This window comes from Mesocricetus auratus, unplaced genomic scaffold, assembly GCF_017639785.1.
Source record: "Mesocricetus auratus isolate SY011 unplaced genomic scaffold, BCM_Maur_2.0 Super-Scaffold_100003, whole genome shotgun sequence".
NCBI classification, from domain to species: Eukaryota; Metazoa; Chordata; class Mammalia; order Rodentia; family Cricetidae; genus Mesocricetus; species Mesocricetus auratus.
In genome coordinates this window covers 81095348-81118475 of record NW_024429188.1, presented here as the reverse complement: position 1 = coordinate 81118475, position 23128 = coordinate 81095348, and the positions used below count along the sequence as shown (strand labels likewise).

Sequence of the window (23128 nt, the reverse complement as noted above, 5' to 3'; positions counted from 1 at the left end):
CCACACCTCCCAATACCTAGTCCTTCCAAATCCATGACTTAGTTTACTCAGTGTTGCCCATATATGCAGGCATATAAGTCCATCCACTAAAGCATACCAATCTTACACATGTTCCAAAAACAAGGATTCACCCATCTCCAACAACTATCAGCTGCCTTGACTATTTCTTAAAGCTCAAAATACTTTATAGCCTTTTGAATAATAAAGACATTTAAAGGCAAATTAGATCTTTTTGTTGATAGAGGTTGTAAAACACAAATTATGCAAGAAGTAAAATAAACTTTTAACATGTTTTCTCTGAAATGATTATAGCAAGAGTGACTATTGCTACTTGTAGGTATAATTCTCAGGTCTTCACAACATAGGTGATAGGCAAGCAGCACTACACAGAAATGCCTACACAGAAGCAAATAATCTCATGGACTGCTAAGCAATCAAATACAGACCCAAAATTTGAAAGCACAAATCAGAAACACTAGCCGTACTATCCTCAGAGGTGAGTTAAAGTATGGTGGGGAACATCAGCTAATTGAAGTTGTATAATGAGAAAATAAATGGTTTCACCTACTTGGTCTTCATGGATGCCAGTCACCACTATGCAGGTAATGGAAAACTGGAGAATAAAAATGCAATGGTATTCCCAAGGAGAAAGAGTACTGAGAAAACCTCAGCCTGGCTACTTGGGAACTGGCTCTTGATTTTGACACCAGCTAACAACACAGGGTCCTACTTAGCAAACTGATAGATGGGAACAAGAACCAGAGATAAGGAAGCCAAGACATTGAGAACTTAGTTCATGTCAGCCAAGGAAGAAATAACACAAGCCCAGTGTTTGTGTTTATTGTTTATGTATTTTTTGTTTCTTTATTTAAATTAGAAACAAGCTTGCTTCACATGTCAATCCCAGCTCCCTCTCCCTCCCCTCCTCCCTGGCCTCCCCAGGCCCCCTAGCTCCTAACCCAATCCCTACATCATTCCCCAGGGAGGGTGGGGCCCTCCATGGGGGATCTCCAGAGTCTGTCATTTCATTCAGGGCAGGGCCTAGGCTCTCCCCCAAGAGTCCAGTTTATGTATGTTTTGTTCCTGACTTTGGTCCCTACAAATGTTATCTTGTTTACTAAGTATCATGAACTTTTGGCATGATAAACAGTATCATTGGCTAGCTTTCTTAGTGTCTCTCAGGTTTCCTTTTAACTAACATTACTCTTTCCTGTATCACTAAATCTACACTACTTAGATTTTATTACCAAAGGTCAATTTTAGCCAGATGTCAACTAACTTCCAATGAAATGTGTTAATTAGTTGATGAGTTGTCAATTATTGACTTATAGTGTTCCATTTCTCAGAGAATTCTTTTCTGTTTGTACTCTGTATTCGCAAGCCACTACTGAAGACTAGAAAAACTCTTACAGACAAGAGGTTGAAGTGTAATAAAATTTCAGACACTGTAATATAGAGGGAAAGGTTACAATCAGAGATGCTAACTATTTGAACCATTTTGCCTACTCTCCTTTAAACCTAATTCACAGAGAAGTCTGCCATTTATTGTGTATTCTCCTATTGGCAGAAAATACTATATTCTTTCCTTTTACTGGCATTTGAATGTTATAACATGCATCAGCATGCTGAACTCAGCAACATCACATGGTCTACTGTTATGATTAATCCCACTAGAAAATGAGTAAATTAAAATCCAATGAGGTTAGTGAATTAGATGAGAGCATACAGGTAACATGGCATAATCAACATGGGAAGCCATGCAATTTCTGAGATCTATCCATGTCACTAAAACTGATTACTCTTGTCTATTGAGCATTATATAGAAGAGTATAAGAACTGTCATTGTTGCTGATGTAAAACCAACCACAGCAGAAAAAGCAGGATCATGTTTGTGTTAACGAAGTATTCCTCCTTATATGGACATCACATGCATTCATATGCTCTATTTATTTAGGGAATTTTCTGAGCCCTGAATTTCTAAGAAATCAGCCCATTTCATTATTTTAGAGCCCTGTAGGAGGACAAGAGTACAGGATGACTCTGTACCATACATCTCTATGCAGGCCTACTTTCCTATTATCAGAAGCAAAGATCTGTTCTCTATGTTCATTATTTAATTTTTATGCACATATGAGAACATTGACCAGGTTTAACCTCTGGCCAAAAATGTCAACTTTTGTAATGTTTCATGAGAGCTATTGATTTCAAGACTCAAAACATTCTTGGAGATCACTGTTGTCAGGAATGGATCATTAGATCTTCACACAGCTAGTGAGAAATTACTGGATTAAATTTCTCATTAAGTATACAGAGTTCAGATCAGGCAGTGGTGGCACATGCCTTTAATTCCAGCACTCAGGAGGCAGAGGATGTGGACCTCTTTGAGTTCGAGTCCAGCCTGGTCTACAAGAGCTAGTTCCAGGACAGCCTCCAAAGCCACAGAGAAACCATGTCTTGTATACCACTCCCAAAAGTATGTAGAGTACAAAGATTTTTAAAATAACGAAAACAATGACCTCAGATTTTGGAAAGAGCTTTTCGACCACTGTTGGAATAAATGAGCCAATTCCTTACCCTATGGATACTGGAACGAACTTCCTGCCCTCATGACTAAAATAAATATGCTTAAGGAGACTATTCTATTCAAGGGCCCTCTACTCCAATAATATATTTTAATTTTCAAATACATTAAAAAGAAGGAGGGGGTATCAATGACTTTAGGACAGATTTTCATGTACAGGCAAATGAAGTTAGGGAAGAGAAGAACATAGAATACAAATATAAGCTAGAATTTTAAAGTTTCTTTACATAAGTTTCTGGAATTAATTCATAATCAAATAGCCAACAGACAAAATATTACTCCACTGCCCAGTTATGAATACTAAAACAAACTGTTCCTTTAAAAATGGATCCATTGTTGGGGGCTTCAGGCTATCGTGGTTATTAATATATAAGCATTCTATGTTCAGAGGTATGGTTATTATAAATTCATAGTATTCTAAAACATTTTATAGAACCCACTTTTGCTGTTTAATTATAGTATTCATGCTTAATATGACAGAATATTTTATTTTGATGAAACCAAAAAGGACCTCTGTTTCAGGCTTCATCTTAGCTTACTAATTTCCTCTGCTGTGTCCCTGACAGAAACAGAGCCTCAAGAGACTAATAGAGGCTCCTTTCTTTGATGGCTACAATACCGCAACCCTTTCAGATTGTATGTGCATTGGTGACCTGAAATCTCTACTCTTTGGCCTTGATGCTGCCTCCCCAGAGTAACAATAGAGAATTAAACAAATGATATTGTCTCTTTAGCCCCTGAAAATTGTGGATTGATGTATAATTTCTTTATCTTAATGTGCTAGCTGATAAATTTAAAGCCTTTAAGAGTACTTTATGGGGGTCAAGACCATGCTGGGGAAGATCACAGAAACAGCTGACCTGAACAAGGGGGAGCTCATGGACACCAGACTGACAGCTTGGAAACTAGCATAAGAGAGAACCAGGTCCCCCGAAGGTGGGTGACAGTTAAGAGGCCTTGGCAATCTATGAGGATTTCTAGTAGTGGATCAGTATTTATCCCTAGTATACAAATGGACTTTGGGATACCATTCCACACAGAGGGATACTCTTTTAGCCTAGACACAAAGGGGTGGGCCTAGGCCCTGCCACAAATGATGTGACAGACTTTGTTGATCCCCCATAGAAGGCCTCATCCTTTCTATGGAGCAGGAGAGGGATGGGATGGGGGTTAAGGGGCACAGGAGAATGGGAGGGAGAAGGAACTTGGATTGATATATAAAATAAGATTGTTTCTAATTTAAATAAAAATGGGATAAAAGAATACTTTGTGGTAAGTAATCTGAGCCTCTGTGTATTTATGGTCGGAGAATAATATAATGCTGTCATTGTGGAGAACACTATGGTGAGTGATCAAAACTAAGTTTTCATCCTGGAGGTCTTTTATGTTCTGGGATGGATTTATCCCTAGTTATTTTACTGCTTTGAGGCTGCTTTAAATAGAAGTGTTTCCATAATCTCTTATAATGCATACTATTGATATATAGTGGTGGTTCTCAACCTGCCTGATGCTATGCCCCTTTAATACAGTTTCTCATGTTGATGGTCTACACAATGGTTCTCAAAATTCCTACTTCTGTGACACTTTAATACAGTTCCTCACGTTGTGGAGAACCACAGTCATAAAATTATTTCATTGCTACTTTATAACTGTAATGTCACTACTGTTAGGAAAAATAATATAAATATCTGATATGTAGGATCTCTGAAATGTGACCCCAAAAGGGGTCATGACCCAAGTATACAGGATGAGAAACACTGATATATAGGAAGGCCAGTGATTTTTATAAGTTAATTTTTAATCCTGCCACTTTGCTGAACATGTTAATCACTTCTAGGAGTGTTCTGCTTGAATTTTGGGGATACTTGGGTATAATATAATTTAATTTGCAGGTAAACAAATGGAACTCAAAAGGGAGGTAACCCAGACAGAGGATAAACACCACATCACATTCTCTTGTATGTGCGGATCTTAGTTCTGACTGTTTAGACTTGAGTAAATAGCGTAAACTAACCACAGAAGCCAATAAACAGAAAAGGGGCCTCAAGTGGAACTCTAAAAGGGGAAATAGTATGACACAATTGCTATGAAAAGATATAGAAAAAAATGGGGAGGATGACTTTAACTCGGGGAGGAGATAAAGAAGAAAATCACTAAGGATCTTTTGAAATGCCATAAGTAAATGTTATTTCTTTTATTGCTTTGGTTTTTTTTCAATTTAAATTAGAAACAAGCTTGTTTTACATGTCAATCCGAGTTCCCTCTCCCTTCCTTCCTCCCCTGCCCCCATTGACCCCCTATCCCATCCCCTTTCTACTCCCCAGGGAGGGTGAGACCTTCCATGGGGGATCTTCAAAGTCTGTCACATTATTTGGAGCAGGGCCTAGGCCCTAACCCACGTAACTGGGTTGAGAGAGTACCTCTCTATGAGGAACAGACACCCAATATACACTCAAAGACTAGGAATAAATACTGATCCGTTGCCAGAGGCCCCATATATTGCCTGGGCCTCCTAACTGACACCAATGTTCAGGGGCTCTGGGTCAGTTCAACGCTGATTTCCCAGCCATCAATCTGGGGTTCATGAGCGCCCCCCCTGCCTGTTTGAGGTCAGCTGTTTCTTTGTGTTTCCCCAGGCTGATTTTGACCCCTTTGCTCATCACTCCTCCCTCTCTGCAACTGGATTCCAGGAGTTCAGCTCAGTGTTTAACTGTGGGTATCTTCTACTTCCATCAGCTGCTGGATGAAGGCTCTAAGAAGGCATATAAGTTAGCTTTCAACCTCATTTTTGGGGAAGCCTCTCCAATATGCTTAGATTGTTAGTTGGGGTCATCCTTGAAGCTCTCTGGAAATCTCACTAATGCCAGATTTCTCTCTAGACCTATAGTGGCTCCCTCTCATATGGTATCTCTTTCCTTGCTCTCCTCTATTCTTCCCCTGACTCAATCTTCCTACTCCCTCATGTCCTCCTCTCTCTTCCTCTTCTCCCCTTCTCTTTATCCTTACTCTCACTCCCCTTCCCACAAGCTCACAATCTGCTCAGGAGATCTTGCCCCTTTTCCCCTCTCCAGGGGACAAAGTATGTCTCTCTTAGAGTCCTCCCTGTTTCCCAGCCACTCTGGTTTGGATTGAAGGCTGGTAATCTTTTGCTCTGTGTCTAAAATCCATATATGAGTGAGAACATACCATGTTTGTATTTTTGTGACTGGGTTACCTCTCTCAGAATGGTTTCTTCTCATTCCATTAATTTGCCTGCCAATTTCAAGATTCCATTGATGTTTTTTCTGCTGAGTAGTAATCCATTTTGCAAATGTACCACATTTTCTTTATCTACTCTTTAGTTAAGTGGAATCTAGGTTGCTTCCAGGTTCTGGATATTACAGAACACAGTTGAACAGGTGACCTTGTATGAATGTGCATCATTTGGGTACATGCCTAAATGTAGAATTGCTGGATCTTGAAGTAGACTGATTCCCATTTTTCTGTAGAATCTCCATACTGATTTCCAAAGTGGCTGTACGAGTTGGCACTCCCACCAGCAGTAGAGGAATGATCCCCTTTCTCCAAATCCTCTCCAGCATAAACTGTCATTGGTGTTTTTGATTTTAGTCATTTTGATAAGAGTAAGATGGCATCTCTGAGTTGCTTTGATTTGCATTTCTCTGACAGCTAAGGATGTTGAGGACTAACGTGTCTTTCAGCCAGTTTAGATTCTTCTATTGAGAATTCTCTATTTAGTTCTGTACTCCACTTTTTAGTTGGATTATTAAATTGGTGTTTTGATGACTAGCTTATGAGTTCTTTGTATATTTTGGAAATCAGCCCTCTGTCAGATGTGGGGTTGGTGAATATCTTTTCCCATTTTGTGGGCTGCCATTTTGTCTTGTTGACTGTGTCCTTTGCCTTACAGATGCTTCTCAGTTTCAGGAGGTCCCATTTATTAATTTTCAACCTCAGTGTCTGTGCGACTGGTATTATGTTCAGGAAACAGTCTCCTTTACCAGTTCATTCGACAGTACCAGCTACTTTCTCTTCTAAGAGGTTCAGTGTGGCTGAATTTATGTTGAGATCTTTGATCCATTTGGACTTAAGTTTTGTGCATGGTGATAGATATCGATCTATCCACATTCTTCTACATGCCAGCATCCAGCTATGCCAGCACCATTTGTTGAAGATGCTTTATTTTTTCCACTGTATAATTATAGCTTCTTTGTCAAAAATTAGTTGTCTGAAAGTGTGTGGGATAATATCAGGGTATCCTTTTTCTGTCTTATTTTTTTAGAATTATCATCTTGTTAATTTAATTTATTTTTAATTTAAATTAGAAACAAGCTTGCTTCACATGTCAATCTCAAGTCTCTCACCCTCCCCTCCTCTCCCACCACCACCCACCCCTCCAACCCCCTGGCCAATCCCAACTTACTCTCCAGGGTGGGTGAGGCCATTCATGGGGGATCTCCAAAGTCTTTCATATAATTCAGGGCAGGGCCTTGTCCCTCCCCCATGTTTCTAGGCTGAGAGAGCATTACTCCATGTGGAATGGGCTCCCAAAGTCCATTCGGGTGCCAGGGATAAATACTGATCTCGTTAGTACCCAAGTCCCCAACAGTTGTCAAGGCCTCCTCACTGGCACCCATGTTCAGGGGGTCTGGATCAGTCCCATGCTGGTCTTTCTCCCATCAGTCTGGGGTCCATGAGCTCCCCCTTGTTCAGGTCAACTGCCTCTGTGGGCTTCACCCACCTGGTCTTGACCCCTTTGCTCATCACTCCTCCCTTTCTATAGCTGGATTCTAGGAGTTCAGCTCAGTGCTCAGCAGTTTCACTTACATATCATAGTGTTGGTTAATATCAGGGTTTTCAATTTGATACCATCAGTCTACCTGTCTATTTTTGTGCCAATACCAAGCTGTTTTCAGGATTATAGCTCTATAATAGAGCTTGAAGTAGGAATGGTAACACCTCCAGAAGTTCCTTTATTGTACAGGGTAGTTTTGGCTACCCTGTCTTTTTTTTCCATATAAAGTTGAGAATTGTTCTTTCAAGGTCTGTGAAGAATTGTGACAGGATACTGATGGGGACTGCATTGAATCTGCAGATTGCCATTTTTACTATGTTAATCCTGCCTATCTAAGAGCACAGAAGATCTTTCCATTTTCTGGTATACTCTTTAATTTCTTTCTTTAAAGAATCAAAGTTCCCTTTCCTGTGCCCTGCTTAGAGCCACCTGAGGCCTGGGGACTGTGCACTGGGGATCTCATCCCCACCACATGGTGACCCAGCACAACCAGAGACTGCCAGGGACAAGGTAAGCCTGTTTCCGGCCCACCTTCCAGTGCCTTGCTTGGAGTCCACTGAAGCCTGTGGACTGTGCTCTAGTGACTGCTTCCCAGTGGTGAAGCCTACCCAGAGACTACCAGCATCCTGGTCCTGCCTCTGCCCACAGGACTAGGGAACCTTGGATTCATACTCACCAGGAGAAGAGGAGACTCCTACTGCACCCACTGGAAGAAGGTATGGGAAGAAGACATACAAATGGACTTTGGGTGCCCATCCAACAATGAGAGATGCACTCTCAGCCTGGACTCTCGGGGGAATGACAGAATATGCACACTCCCAATGGAGGGCCTCACCCTCTCTGGGGAAATGAGGGGGTATTGGGGGTGTTGGTGGGAGGGTGTGGGAGGAGGGGAGGGAAAGGGAGTGGGACCTGGGATTGACATTTAAATTTTAATTTAAAAATAAAAATTAAAAAAAAAACATTCAACGACAGAAAAACCAATATAACACCAGCATAGTCTAGGGACTCTACACCAGCAAGACCTGGACATCCCAATGCAGATGATGCAAAAGAGAATGGAATGACCTTAAAAACAACTTCATGAAAATTATAGAGGCCCTCAAAGAAGATATGAGAAAATCCCTTAAAGAAAAGGAAGAAAACCAAACCAAAAATGCAATAAATCAACAAATCTCTTAAAGAAAGCCTAACTCCTGTCCCGGTCTCTAGCTTCACTCTCATTTCCAGACAACAAGAGCTTTACCACCCACTCCACCACCTTTTCCACCAACTACCAGTCCCTGAGCTCTGAGCGTATGCCCAGCCAGTAGGTTCCACCTGCCAGAAGCGTGGCCATCATCTATGCAGGTGCTGGGGCCTCAGGATCCTGGATCTGTGTGTCCCGCTCCACAAACGCCTGGGATGGCTCGGTGGAATCTGCAGGCCTGATTGGAATGGGTGGCATCCAGACCGAGAAGGAGACCATGCAGGACCTGAACCAGCTACCTGGACAGGGTGAGGAGCCTAGAAACTGAAAACAGGAGATTGGAGACCAAAATCCGGGAACATCTAGAGAAGAAGAGGTTCCAGGGCATCAAAAACCGGGGCCACTATTTCGAGACTATCGAGGACCTGAGGGCTCAGATCTTTGCAAATTCCATGGACAATGCCCACATCGTGTTGCAGATCCATGATGCTCGACTCGCTGCCGATGACTTCAGGGTCAAGTCCTAGACTGAACTGGCCATGCGCCAGTCTGTGGAGAGCAAAATCCATGGACCCTGAAAGGTGGTGGAAGACACCAACATCACAAGGCTGCACCTTGAGACAGAGATCAAAGCCTTCAAGGAAGAACTGCGATTCATGAAGAATAATCACGAGGAGGAAGTCAAAGGAATGGAAGCACAAACAGCCAGTTCTGGGTTGACTGTGGAAGTGGATGCCCCCAAATCTCAGAACCTCAGCAAGATCATGGCTGACATCCAAGCCCAGTATGAGAAGCTGGCTCACAACTGTGAGGAACTGGGCAAGTACTGGTACCAGGAGATTGAGGAGAGCACCATAGTAGTCACCACCCACTCTGCAGAAATCAGAGATGCTGAGGCCACACTCACCAATTTGAGGCGCACTTTCCAGGCCTTTGAGATTGACCTGGATGCCATGAAAAATCAGAAAATCAGCTTGGAGAACAGCCTCAGGGATCTGGAGGCCTGATTTGGCACGCAGATGGAACAGCTAAATGGGGTCCTTCTGTACCTGGAGTCAGAGCTGGCACAAACCCGAGCCAGAACCAGGAATATGAAGCCCTGCTGAACATCAAGGTTAAGCTTGAGGCTGAGATTGCCACCTACCACTGTTTGCTGGAAGATGGGGAAGACTTAAGTCTCAGTAATGCCCTGGACTCCAGTAACTCTATGCAAACTGTCCAGAGGACAAACACCCACAAGGTCGTGAATGGCAAAGTGGTGTCTGAGACCAATGAAACTAGAGTTCTGAGACACTGAAGCTGAGAAGGAGGCTACTCTGTGGACTAAGGAACCAATAAAATCGAGAGGTCAAAAATAAAAGAAAGCCAAGGAAAAAAATCAAACAGATAAATGAATCATTTCAAGACTTGAAAACTGAAATAGAGACAATAAATAAAACACAAATTGAGGGAAAGATGGAAATAGAAATGCTAGGTAAATGATCAGTAACTACAGATGCAAGCATGACCAACAGAATACAAGAGATGGAAGACAGAATCTCAGGCATTGAAGATACACTAGGAGAAATAGATTTGTCCACAAAAGAAAATCTTAAGTTCAACAAATTCCTAACAGGAAATACCCAGGGAATATGTGACACCGTGAAAAGACAATACCTAAGAATAATAAGTATAGAAGAAGGTAAAGAAACCCACCTCAAAGTGCAGAAACCATATGCAACAAAATAAATGGAAGAAAAATTTCCCAACCTAAAGAAAGACATACCAAAGTACAAGAAGCTTAAAGGATACCAAATAGAGTGCACCAAAAAGTACTCTTGTCACATAATAAGCAAAACCCCAAACAAACAAAATAAGAAAGAATATTAATATCAGCTAAGGAGAAAGGCCAAATAGTATATAAAGGCAAACCTATCAGAATTACAGTGGATTTCTCCATGGAAACTCAGAAAGTCAGAAAGTCCTGGATAGATATTCTACCAACACTAAGAGACCACAGATTCTAGCCTAAACTATTATACCCAGCAAAGCTTTCAATCACTATAGATGGAGAAAACAAGACATTCCATGACAAAACTAGATGTAAACAATATATCCACTAATCCAGCCCTATAGAAAGTTCTAGAAGGAAAACTCCAACCCAAGGAGGTCAACTTCCCACAGAAAAACATAGGCAATTGAGAATCCTACTTTACCAAGAGCCAAAGGACAAAAGGGGTGCAAATCCACACACAATTCTACCACCACTAACAAATCCAAAACAAGCAAGAATGAACAATCAATGGTCACTAATATACTCAATATTAATGGTGTTAACTCACCTATAAAAAGTCACAGGATATCAGAGTGGAAACATATTCAGAATCCATCCATCTGTTGCATATAAGAAACACCCCTCAACTTCAAAAACAGACGATAACTCAGAGGCAAGGGTTGGGAAAATTTTTTCCAATCAAATGGACCCAAGAAACAAGCTAGTATAGCTATGAACAAATTAGACTTCAAACTAAAATTATTCAAAAGAGCTGAAGAAGGTCATTTCATATTCATCATAGGAAAAATCCATCAGAAAGAAGTCTCAATTCTGAACATCTCTGCCCTAAATACAAAGGCATCATGTTCATAAAAGAAACATTACTAAAGCTCAAATCACATAAGAACTCACACAATTATAGTGGGAGACTTCAGCACCCTACTATCACCACTAGACAGGACCACCAGATGGACACTTATCAAAGAAACAAAAGAACTAATAGAAGTTATGACACAATTGGGTTTAACAGACATTTAAAGAACATTCCATCCAAATGCAAAAGAATATACCTTCTTTTCAGCGCCACATGGGAACTTCTTTAAAATTGACAACATAGCAAACCTCAACAGATACAAAAAAATTAGAATGTCCCCTGGTATCTTATCAGACCACCATGTTTTAAAGTTAGAATTCAACAACACAAATTGCAGAAACCCTACAGACTCATGGAAATTGAGCGGTGCGTGTTTGCACCACTCCTTGGTCAAGGAAGAAATTAAAAAGAAATTACTGACTTTCCAGAATTCAAAGAGACCAAAGACACAACATACCCAAATTTATGGGAAAAAGAAATCAGAGAAACATCACCCTTTACAAATGCCACAAACAACATAAAATACCTTGGGGTAACGCTAACCAAACAAGTGAAAGACCTGTACCGTAAGTAGATTGCTTTTGGCAGGATTGCCATTTTTACTACATTGATCCTACCTATCCAAGAGCATGGGAGATCTTTCCATTTTCTGAGGGCTTCTTTAATTTCTTTCTTTAAAGATTCAAAGTTCTTACGATACAGGTCTTTCACTTGTTTGGTTAGCGTTACCCCAAGGTATTTTATGTTGTTTGTGGCAATTGTAAAGGGTGATGTTTCTCTGATTTCTCTTTCAGCCCTTTTATCATCTGTATATAGTAGGGCTACTGATTTTCTTGAGTTGATCTTGTAGCCTGCCACTTTGCTGAAGGTGTTAATCAGCTGTAAGAGTTCCCTGGTAGAGTTCTTTGGGTCATTGATGTAAACTATCATATCGTCTGCAAACAGTGAAAGTTTGACCTCTTCCTTCCCAATTTGTATCCCCTTGATCCCCCTTTGTTGTCGTATGGCAATAGCTAGAACTTCAAGTACCATGTTGAAAAGGTATGGAGAGAGTGGACAGCCTTGTCTTGTTCCTGATTTTAGAGGAATTGCGTTGAGTTTCTGTCCATTTAGTTTGATGTTGGCTGTTGGTTTACTGTATATAGTTTTTATTATGTTTAAGTATGTCCCTGTTATCCCAGATCTCTCCAAGACCTTTATCATGAAGGGGTGTTGGATTTTGTCAAAGGCTTTTTCAGCATCTAGTGAGATGATCATGTGATTTTTGTTTTTCAGCTTGTTTATATGGTGGATTACGTTGATGGATTTTCGTATGTTGAACCATCCCTGCCTCCCTGGGATGAATCTTTAAAGAAAGAAATTAAAGAAGAAAATGGAAAGAAATACCAGGCTCTTGGGTAGGTAGGATCAATATAGTAAAAATTGCAATCTTCCCCAAAGCAATCTATACATTCAATGCAATCCCCATAAAATCCTGGCACAATTCTTCATGGACCTTGAAAGAACAATTCCCAATTTTATGAGGAAAAACAAAAGACCCAGGATAGCCAAAACAAACTTGCACAATAAAAGAACTACCAGAGGCATATCCATCCCTGACTTCAAGTTCTATTATAGAGCTATAGTCTTGAAAACAGCTTGGTATTGGCACAATAATAGACCATGGGTATCAAATTGAAAACCCTTATATTAACCCACACACCAATGAACACCTGATTTTTGACAAAGAAGCTAAAATTAAACAATGGAAAAAAGAAAATATCTTCAACAAATGGTGCTGGCATAACTGGATACTGACATGTAGATTGCCCATAGATCCACATCTATTTCCATTCACAAAACTTAAGTCCAAATTGATCAAATACTTCAACATACATGTAGAAGATTACACATAGATCCATATCTTTCACCATGCTCAAAACTTACGTTCAAATACATCAAAGACCTCAATATAAGTCTAGCCACACTGAACCTTTTACAAGAAAATGTGGGAATTTTACAAGAAATTGAACGAATTGGTACAGGTGACTGCTTCCTGAAAATGATACCTGTAGCACAGACACTGAGATCAACAATTAATAAATGGGACGTCCTGACACTGAGAAGCTTTTGTAAGGCAAACGACACAGTCAGCAAGACAAAATGGCAGCCCACAGAATGGGAAAGTATATTCACTAACCCTCCATCTGACAAAGGGCTGGTTTCAGTTCCTAGCACCCACATGGTGGCTCAGGATCACCTGCAACTACAGTGGCAGAGATTCCATTCCCTCTTCTGATATCTGTAGATCCTGCAAGCACAGTGCATAGACACAAACTCAGGTACACACTCACACACACATACATATACACATGTCCATGCACAAACTAAAGAAATGAAGAAGGAAATTAATTTAAAAACAAGATAACAAATAGAAAGGATATGGATAAAAGGGAAGCTATGCATTTGTTCATAAAAATGTAAGCTGGTGCAATATAAAAACTAACCCAGTCACAGAAAGACAAGCATGATATGTACTCATTCATATATGAATTTTAGACACAGAGCAAGGAATTACCAGCCTACAATCCACACCTCCAGATAATCTAGGAAACAAGGAGGACCCTAAGAGAGACATACATGGCTACCTGGAAAAGGGGAAAGGGATAAGATCTCCTGAGTCAACTGGGAGCATGGGGGGAGGGGAGAGGGAGTTAGGAGAAGGAGGAGGGGAGAAGAGGAGGGAGAAGGAAAACATGAGAGATCAGGAAGATTGAGTCAGGGAAAGAATAGAGAGCAAGAAAAGAGATACCATAAGACAGGGAATCATTATAGGTTTAAAGAGAAATCTGGCACTAAGGGTGACCCCAACTAAGAATCTAAACAATAGTGGAGAGGCTACCTTAAATATTCATCCCCAATGATAAGATTGATGACTACCTCATATGCCATCCTTGAACCTTCATACACAGTAGCTGACTGAAAAAGAAGCAGATATCCACAGCTAAGCACTGAGCCAACTCCTGGAATCCAGTTGTAGAGAGGGAGAAGGGATGAGCAAAGGGGTCAAGACCATGCTGGAGAAACTCACAGAAACAGCTGACCTGATCAAGAGAGAACTCACTGATCCCAGATGTAAAGCTGGGAAACAGTACTGATCCTATCCAAGCCTCCTGAACATGGGTATCAGTTAGGAGGCCTGGGCAGTCAATGAGACCTCTGACAGTGGAACCAGTGTTTATCCCTAGTGGTTAAATAGAGTTTGGGAGCCCATTCCCCGTGGAAGGCTACTTTCTCAGCCTAGATACACTGGGGAGGGCCTAGGCTTTATTCCAAATGATGTGACAGACTTTGATGGTCACCAATGGAAGGCCTCACCCTCCCTGGGGAATGGATGGGGGGTAGGATGTTGAGGGGGTTTAGTAAGAGGCATGAGAGGAGGATGAATGGGAGAGGGAACTGGAATTGATATGTAAAATAATGATTGTTTCTACTTTAAATAAAATTTATATAAAAAACATTATAGAAGTTCCCCTGAAAAACTAAAGTTTCAAAAAATGAAAAAGCTAATTCTAAAAAAGTTAAGAAGGACAAATAAATATCAAATAAACAGTAATGGAGACCTTGAAATCTCAACAGTAATGCCTGGATGACTGGTATATTATTTGCATTTGTAATTGATTTTTATATTTTGTCCTATGGTGTGTAAATTTAATTAAACTGACACTTGAGATAAACAAAACATTAAAAACAAAACTATCTTATGATGGTAATCTCACTGTATCTGTAATTGAAGTAAGAATCTGGATCTTATGGATCGATACAGATATTCATTGCAGCATTATTCACAATAGTTAAGGCACAGAGTTAGCCCAAGTGTCTAGAAACAGTTGAATAGATAAAGAATGAATTATGCATCTACAATGGGATGCTCTCTAGTCTTTAAGAAATAGGGAAGTCCTATGAAACTTGAAAATATGTGTCAACATGGACACTATTATGCTAACTCAGATACAGAAGACAAATGTTTTATGATATCAATTCAATGATTAAGATAAAATATCAAACTCATAGAAGCAGAGAATAAAAGCACAAGTGAAGAAATCAGGGAAAAAGGATGAACAGGAGGTATTACCTGAAAGGGGCAAAATTTAGCTATCTCTAAATTAATAGGTCTTAAGGTTCTGTGTAGAACACAGTTCCTATAATAAATAATAATGTATTTTATATTGAGTATTTTGCTCCTAGGATAAATCATGTTAATGGCTCTTACTCCCAAATAATAAATTGAAGAAATAAAAATAATGTAAGAAGATACATTTAAAGAGGTGGGATATGTTTATAGCACAGATTATCGTGATAGGTTCATAAACATATATTTGTAAAGTTATATACATTAAATATTTGTAGCATTTTTGTGTTAATAGTATCTGGAGAAGTGATTTTTGTCCAAAATAAATTGATTTCTAGTGGATATGGAAGGGGATCTTGAGAGATTATTTTTTAATGTGCTCAGAGTTTCAGCAAAGCAATAAGATTTTTCAGACATATAAGGAACTTATGCAGGTATAATAGTGAGGTTAGCCCAAATGCCATTCAACTGGTTACTTAAAAATGGCTAAAAAGTAAAATTTTAGGTTATGCATGTTTTATCACAATTGAAAAAATAACAGAACATTTTTAATGGTACAAACACATTCATATTTATGCACCACCAAAAGCTGTTGTCAATTTGTTTTATATTTTGCACCCATAGACAAAGACTGCCTTTCTCCAGACAACCATCTTTTTAAAGTGGGCAGCAGTCGATTCAGAGAATTAGGGCTGGGCAATGGCCTAAGAAGCAAAGACTGAATGCTCAGCTCAAAACTGGTCATCTTTATCAATCCCCATCCCCCACTAAAGATCAGTGAGCACCAAGGAGGATGGGGTGGAAAGAATGCAAGTGTTGGGGGTTGAGGAGGAATACTGTGAAGTCTTCTGGACATGACACTGCCATTGTACACAGAAACTCACATCAGCTGTGGTTACATGCACCAGACCTACACAAGATCAAGACAACCAAAATATCTACATCAATGGGAGTTAATATCTCCAGGCCCCAGTTCTTACTGAGACACTATTGTGGCTGCTGAAATAGTGAAAATTATTCTTTTTTATTGTACTGCCACTGTTAGATTCATTATGCTCCAATAGATAGACCTACACCCATGTATATATGGGTAATACTACCTGGAATTTGTAAGTTACCAGAAAATGGAAGAGAATGAGGAAGAAGGACAAATGGGAAACAAGAGGAAGATATTTTAGAGTCATGGGGGGAGTTGAAGGGTAGAAATGCAGAGTAATGGTCTGTATTGTCATATTTTATTATATATAAATGTATATATATTTCCCAAAGAATAAATTAATTCAAGAAAGAAGATATGCAAACAAAAAATGTACATACAGTTCAGTTCTTAGTTTTGCCGGGCAGCACCAATAAAAGTAGACTTTGTTAGAATTTCAATCTAAATAAAAAATTGTAACAAGCAGTGATTTAATCTTCTGTTGAAACAATAGCACTTTCTGCATGCTTAAACTATGCAAAGTACTTTTCTAAGACCTTCTTATTAATTTGTTAATCCTTTCTATAATCCTGTAGAGTAAATAATAGTATTATCCTTATTTCACAGAAGATAAAAGAGCATGAAAAATCTACAGCAGTGACTTTTAAAATGCTAATGTGTGGTACACTCAGAGTCTACTATAAATCCCACATGTTAATTCTTTCTAACAAGTACTTGCCCACTTAGTTGTACTCCAATGCTCTGACTGATTGTTTTGCCATTTATCTTACTAACTAGACACTTCAAATTGGAATACAAATTAAACATAAAAGTAAGTTCATAAAGTCTTTTTTTGAACAAATATGTTGAGTAGAATAAATCTCTTTGCCCATATAATATGCAAATACATCTACTCCAGGATTTTTGGTACCTAAAACTATTAATGGGTTCCAGTGCCTGGGGACTGCCTGGGGACTGCCACAGAGCCTCCACTACTAGCAGGAACCTCGTACCCCAGATTCCTGCTTTTCTTTTCCACCAACAGGACCAGTAACAGGACCAGGGGACCAGGTAACCCAGGCCCTGTATCTGTGCCTGCCTTCCAGTGCCTGGGGACTGCTACAGAGCCTCCCCTCCAAGCTGGAGCCATGCACCTCAGATTCCTGGTAATGACCAAACTGGGATTAACGGCATCTAAGGAACATTTCATCCACATAAAAAGAATATATCTTCTTCTCAGCACTACTTGGGACCTTCTCAAAAATCGACCACATGCTTGGAAACATAAGAAACCTCAACAGGTATAAAAATTTGGAATAACTCCATACATCTTATCAGACCACCAAGCATTAAAATGAGAATTCAACAACAACACAAATTGCAGAAACCCTACAATCTCATGGAAATTGAATAATGTACAATTTCACCATTTCTGGGTTAAAAAAGAAATTAAAGACTTCCTAGAATTCAATGAGAATAAAGATACAACATATCCAAACATATGGGACACATTGAAGGCAGTGCTGCCAGGTAAGTTCATAGCACTAAGTGCCCGCATGAAAAAACTGGAGAACAGTTACACTAGAGAATTAACAGCACAGCTGAAAGCTCAATAACAAAAAGAAGCAAACTCCACCAGGATGAGTAGACGCCAGGAAATAATCAAACTGAGGGCTGAAATCAATACATTAGAAACTAGTAAAATAATTCAAAGAATCAATGCAACAAAGAGTTGGTTCTTTGAGAAAATTAACAAGATAGACAAACCTTTTCCAAACTTACCAAATAGCAAAGTGTGAACATGCAAATTACGAAATCAGAAATGAAAAGGGGTACATGACAATGGACTCTGAGTAAATTCAGAGAATCATCAGGTCATACTTTGAAAACCTGTACTCCAGAAAATTCGAAAATTTGAAGGAAATGGACAATTTTCTGGATAGCTGTAAGTCGTCAAAATTAAATCAAGAACAGATAAGCAATTTAAATAGACTTATAACCATTATGGAAATAGCAGCAGTAATCAAAAGTCTCCCAACCAAAAAAAGGCCAGGTCCAGATGGCCTCAGTGCAGAATTCTACCAAAAATACAAAGAACAGCTTATACCAATTCTTCTCAATTATTACACGCAATAGAAGCAGAAAGGTCTTTGCCAAACTCTTTCTATGAGGCTTCAATAACCGTGATACCCAAGACACACAAAGACACAACTAAGAAAGAGAACTTCAGACCAATATTCCTCATGAACACTGATGCAAAATACCTGGAAAATCAGATCCAAGGACACATCAAAACAATCATTTACCACGATCAAGTAGGTTTCATCCCAGGGATGCAGGGATGGTGCAACATACGGAAATCCATCAATGCAATCCACCATATAAACAAGCTGAGGAAAAAAAATCACATGATCATCTCACTAGATGCAGAAAAAGCCTTTGACAAAAACCAACACCCATTCATGATAAAGGTCTAGGAGAGATCTGAGGTGACAGGGACATACCTAAACATAATAAAAGCTATATAGAGCAAACTAACAGCCAACATCAAACTAAATGGTCAGAAACTCAATGCAATTCTGCTAAAATCAGGAACAAGACAAGGCTGTCCTCTCTCTCCATACCTTTTCAATATTGTACTTGAAGTTCTAGCTTGAGCAATACAACAAAAAAAGGAGATCAAGAGGATACAAATTGGAAAGGAAGAGGTCAAACTTTCACTATTTGCAGATTATATGATTATATAAGTGATCCAAAAAACTCTATCAGGGAACTCCTACAGCTGATAAACACTTTCAGCAAAGTGGCAGGACACAAGATCAACAAAAGAAAATAAGTATCCCAACTATATACAGACAATAAAAGGGCTGAATTAGAAATCAGAGAAACATCACCCTTTACAATTGCTACAAACAACATAAAATACCTTGGGGTAATGCTAACTAGACAAGTGAAAGACCTATATCGCAAAAACATTGAGTCGTTAAAGAAAGAAATTAAAGAAGCCCTCAGAAAATGGAAAGATATCCCATGCTCTTGGATAGGTAGGATCAATGTAGTAAATATGGAAATCTTGTCAATAGCAATCTACAGATTCAATGCAATTCCCATTAAAATACCCGCACAATTCTTCACAGACCTTGAAAGAACAATAATCAATTTTTTATGGAGAAACAAAAGACCTAGGATAGCCAAAAGAACCCTATTCAACAAAGCAACCCCTGGATGCATCACCATGCCCAACTTCAAGCTCTTTTATAGAGCTGTAGTCCTGAAAACAGCATGGTATTGGCACAAAAATAGACAGGTAGACAAATGGAATCGAATTGGAAACCCTGATATTAACCCACACATGTATGAACACATCTTTGACAAAGAAGCTAAAAATATACAATGGAAAAAAGAAAGCATCTTCAACAAATGGTGCTGGCATAACCATAACTGGATGATGGCATGCAGAAGAATCCGGATCAATCCATGTCTATTGCCATGCACAAAACTTAAGTCCAGATGGATCAAAGACAACAACATAAATCCAGCCACACTGAAACACTTAGAGGGGAAAGTTGGTGGTACTCTTGAAAAATTGGTACAGGAGACAGCTTCCTGAACATAACACCAGTAGCACAGACAGTGAGGTCAACAATTAACTCATGGGACCTCCTGAAACTGAGAAGCTTCTGTAAGGCAAAGGACATATTCAACAAGACAAAAAGGCATCTCACAGAATGGGTAAAGATATTCACTAACCCCACATCTCACAGAAGACTGATCTCCAATATTTACAAAGAACTCAAGAAGCTAGTCTCCAAAACACCAAAGTATCCATTTCAAAAGCAGGCTACAGAACTACATAGAGGATTCCCAATAGAGGAGTCTAAAATGGCTGAGAAGCACTTGAAAAAGTACTCAACATCCCTAGCTATCTGGGAAATGCAAATCAAATCAACTCTGAGATACCATCTTACTCCTGTCAGAATGGTTAAAATCAAAAACAACAAAGACAGTTTATGCTGGAGAAGTTGTAGAGAAAGGGGAACACTCCTCCACTGCTGGTGGGAGTGCCAACTTGTACAGCCACTTTGGAAATCAGTATGAAGATTCCTCAGAAAAATGGGAATAAACCTACCACAAGACCCAGCAACTCCACTCTTACGCATATATCCAAAAGATGCACATTCATACAACAAGTACATCTAGTTCACTATGTTCACAGCAGCATTATTTGTAATAGCCAGAACATGGAAGCAACCTAGATGCCCCTCAACTGAAGAGTGGATAGAGGAAATGTGGTACATTTACATAATGGAGTACTATTCAGCAGAAAAAATATGGAATTCTGAAATTTGCAGGCAAGCGAATGGCACAAGAAGAAACCATCCTGAGCAAATTAACCCAGTCACAAAAAGACAAACATGGTATGTACTTACTCATAGATGGATTTTAGACATGAATCAGGGGAGCGCCAGCATACAATCCCACGGCTAGAGAGTCTGGGGAAAAGAACTTTCATCCAATGGCTGATGAAATCAGAGGCAGACTCCCACAGCTAAACACTGAGCTGAACTCAAGGAACCCAGTGACAGAGAGGGAGGACTGATGAGCAAAGGGGTTAAGACTGGGCTGGTTGAACCCCCAGAAACAGCTGACCTGACAAGGGTTAGCTCTTGAATCCCAGACTGATGGCTGGGAATCCAGCATGGGACTGATCAAGACCCCCTTTATGTGGGTGTCAGTAAGGAGGCCTAGGCAATCTATTGGGCCTCGAGTAGTAGATCAGTATTTATCCCTGGCATACAAATGGACTTTGGGTGCCCATAAAACAATGAGAGTTGCACTCTCACCCTGGACTCTTGGGGGAGGGTTTAGGCCCTGCCCTGGATGAAATGACAGATAATAGACACCCCCATGGAGGGCCTCACCCTCCCTGGGGAAATGAGGGTGTATTGGGGAGGGTTGTTGGGCAGGTGTGGCAGGAGGGGAGGGAAAGGAAGAGGGACCTGCGATTGACATGTGAAGCAACCTTGTTTCTAATTTACATTTAAATTTAAAAATAAAATTTAAAAAGCCAATAGTGGTGCAGTAGGAAAGATAGGAGAGTGAGCCTGGTTAAGGTACATTGTAAGTCAACATCCTCAGTCATACATCACTATAATTAAATACAGCAATGCCTGTGAGAATACTTTTTAATAAGTAGGTATAGTGTTGAATGATCTTGGGCAAGAAAATATCTGTTGATAAATTGAGATATGCTGAAAGGTGAGGAGGGAAATACTGAGCTCTGATTGCCTTCCTAGGTGCTTTAATATCAGTATCACCTGCCAATATATGTGCTCTTCAAATTGCCAATGGTAATCCTCTGGTCATCCCTTGGGCATGAGTTGGTCCAGTTCTATGCTATAAGAGTGTGGTAACAGTATTTCAAAAGCCCAGCTTCTCTATATGACAAGCAGATAACCAAAATAGCAAGTGATCAATGTAACATTTTAGAAGTGTGGTTAAAGGAAAACAGCAGTAGCAATGGTCACACTAGGTGTCAAGAATCAATCCACAACCTATATAGGCATCACTTATTTAAATAAAAATTATCAAATTACTACTTTCATCATTTGTCAGGATAAAGAGTAGATGTTAGCATACTATTAGATTATATATTCTACAATCACCCTATTCCAAAGCCTTGTTCTTATTTTTTTATGACAATCCTCACAATTTATATTTACCATGTTTTTACTCATTTTTAAACTGGACTGCAGACTTCGATAGGGAACAGGAACTATCCATAATTTTGTTTTGCATTAAAAGTCCAATGCTAGCACAGTATGTATATCTAATGTATAATTCAATAAACATTTGTGAGGAAAGGACATACTTGAAAATGGGTCTAGATATAGGCCCCTGTCCTTACCCACTAAACTACATTGTTAGATTTCTCTGAACTTCCAGTGCCACATTTTGGCTAATACCTCACTTCAGTCCACTGTAATATTCCACAACAAATACAATTCCAAAATCTGTGTCAAAACAGGTGAGAAATTACAGGCAGTTATTTTAAAAAATCAAATCTATTAGATGCTGTCTTCCTGTCAGCCTCCCATACTGTCTAATTCTAGGTAGCATCATTCCAAGTGGGATATACACTCTTCCAAAACATCCCATCACACATAGCAAGACTGGGTAGGGGTTTACACTTACACACACACACACACACACACACACACACACACACACACACACACACACAAGCACACTGCACAATATCTACTCCACTCTCTGGCCCTCTGTTATAATTAGTCTTTTTCTAAGTTCCTTGGTGACTCTGCTTTGAAAAACTGTTAAAATTAAAAGAACATTTCCTAGACTCAATCCCCTCCTTGCACTTCTAAGCCATCAGTTGTCTATTTATGACTGTGTGCTTCATTTTACTAAGTTCTATTTCTAGGACACTAATATCATCTCATGCAGAGAGAGATGTATTCAGCATTCCATGTGGTGTCATTTTCTGAAAGGGGTGAAGTCTCATTTTGAATGCCTTACTATTCTTTCTTACAGAGTTTTGGAGCACATAAACCAACTGTCTCAAAGGAATAGCTCCCTTCTGTTCCTGCCATTCCTATTACTGAATTCTAATGGTGAACAGTGAATATGTATACCATGATATGCTTCTCAAGAAAAAGGCCTATCCTCTGGGAAAAGTTTATGTTCTCCAGGACTTTGTAAACTTCAAGCACAAAAGGCAAGGCAACAACCTACAAGAAACTCAAAGATGTACTCCATAATTCACTGTCTGAAGTGTTTTTCTTACTGCAAGTGACTAAGTAATACAGAATCTGCCATGGCTGAGTGTTGTCTTTTAATGAAAGCTACACTATATTGATGTAGATAATACAAAAATTATCAGTAAGAGGC

The 23128-nt window shown here is 39.5% G+C and overlaps 1 protein-coding gene and 1 pseudogene across 3 annotated transcripts in view; one reads left to right on the top strand and one right to left on the bottom strand.

The window, feature by feature from the left end:
* The window catches only part of Rtl4 (retrotransposon Gag like 4), a 371546-nt gene that overhangs the window by 195995 nt on the left and 152423 nt on the right, over positions 1–23128 (bottom strand). The window lies entirely within an intron of this gene.
* Positions 578–9862, top strand: LOC101827530 (annotated as a pseudogene).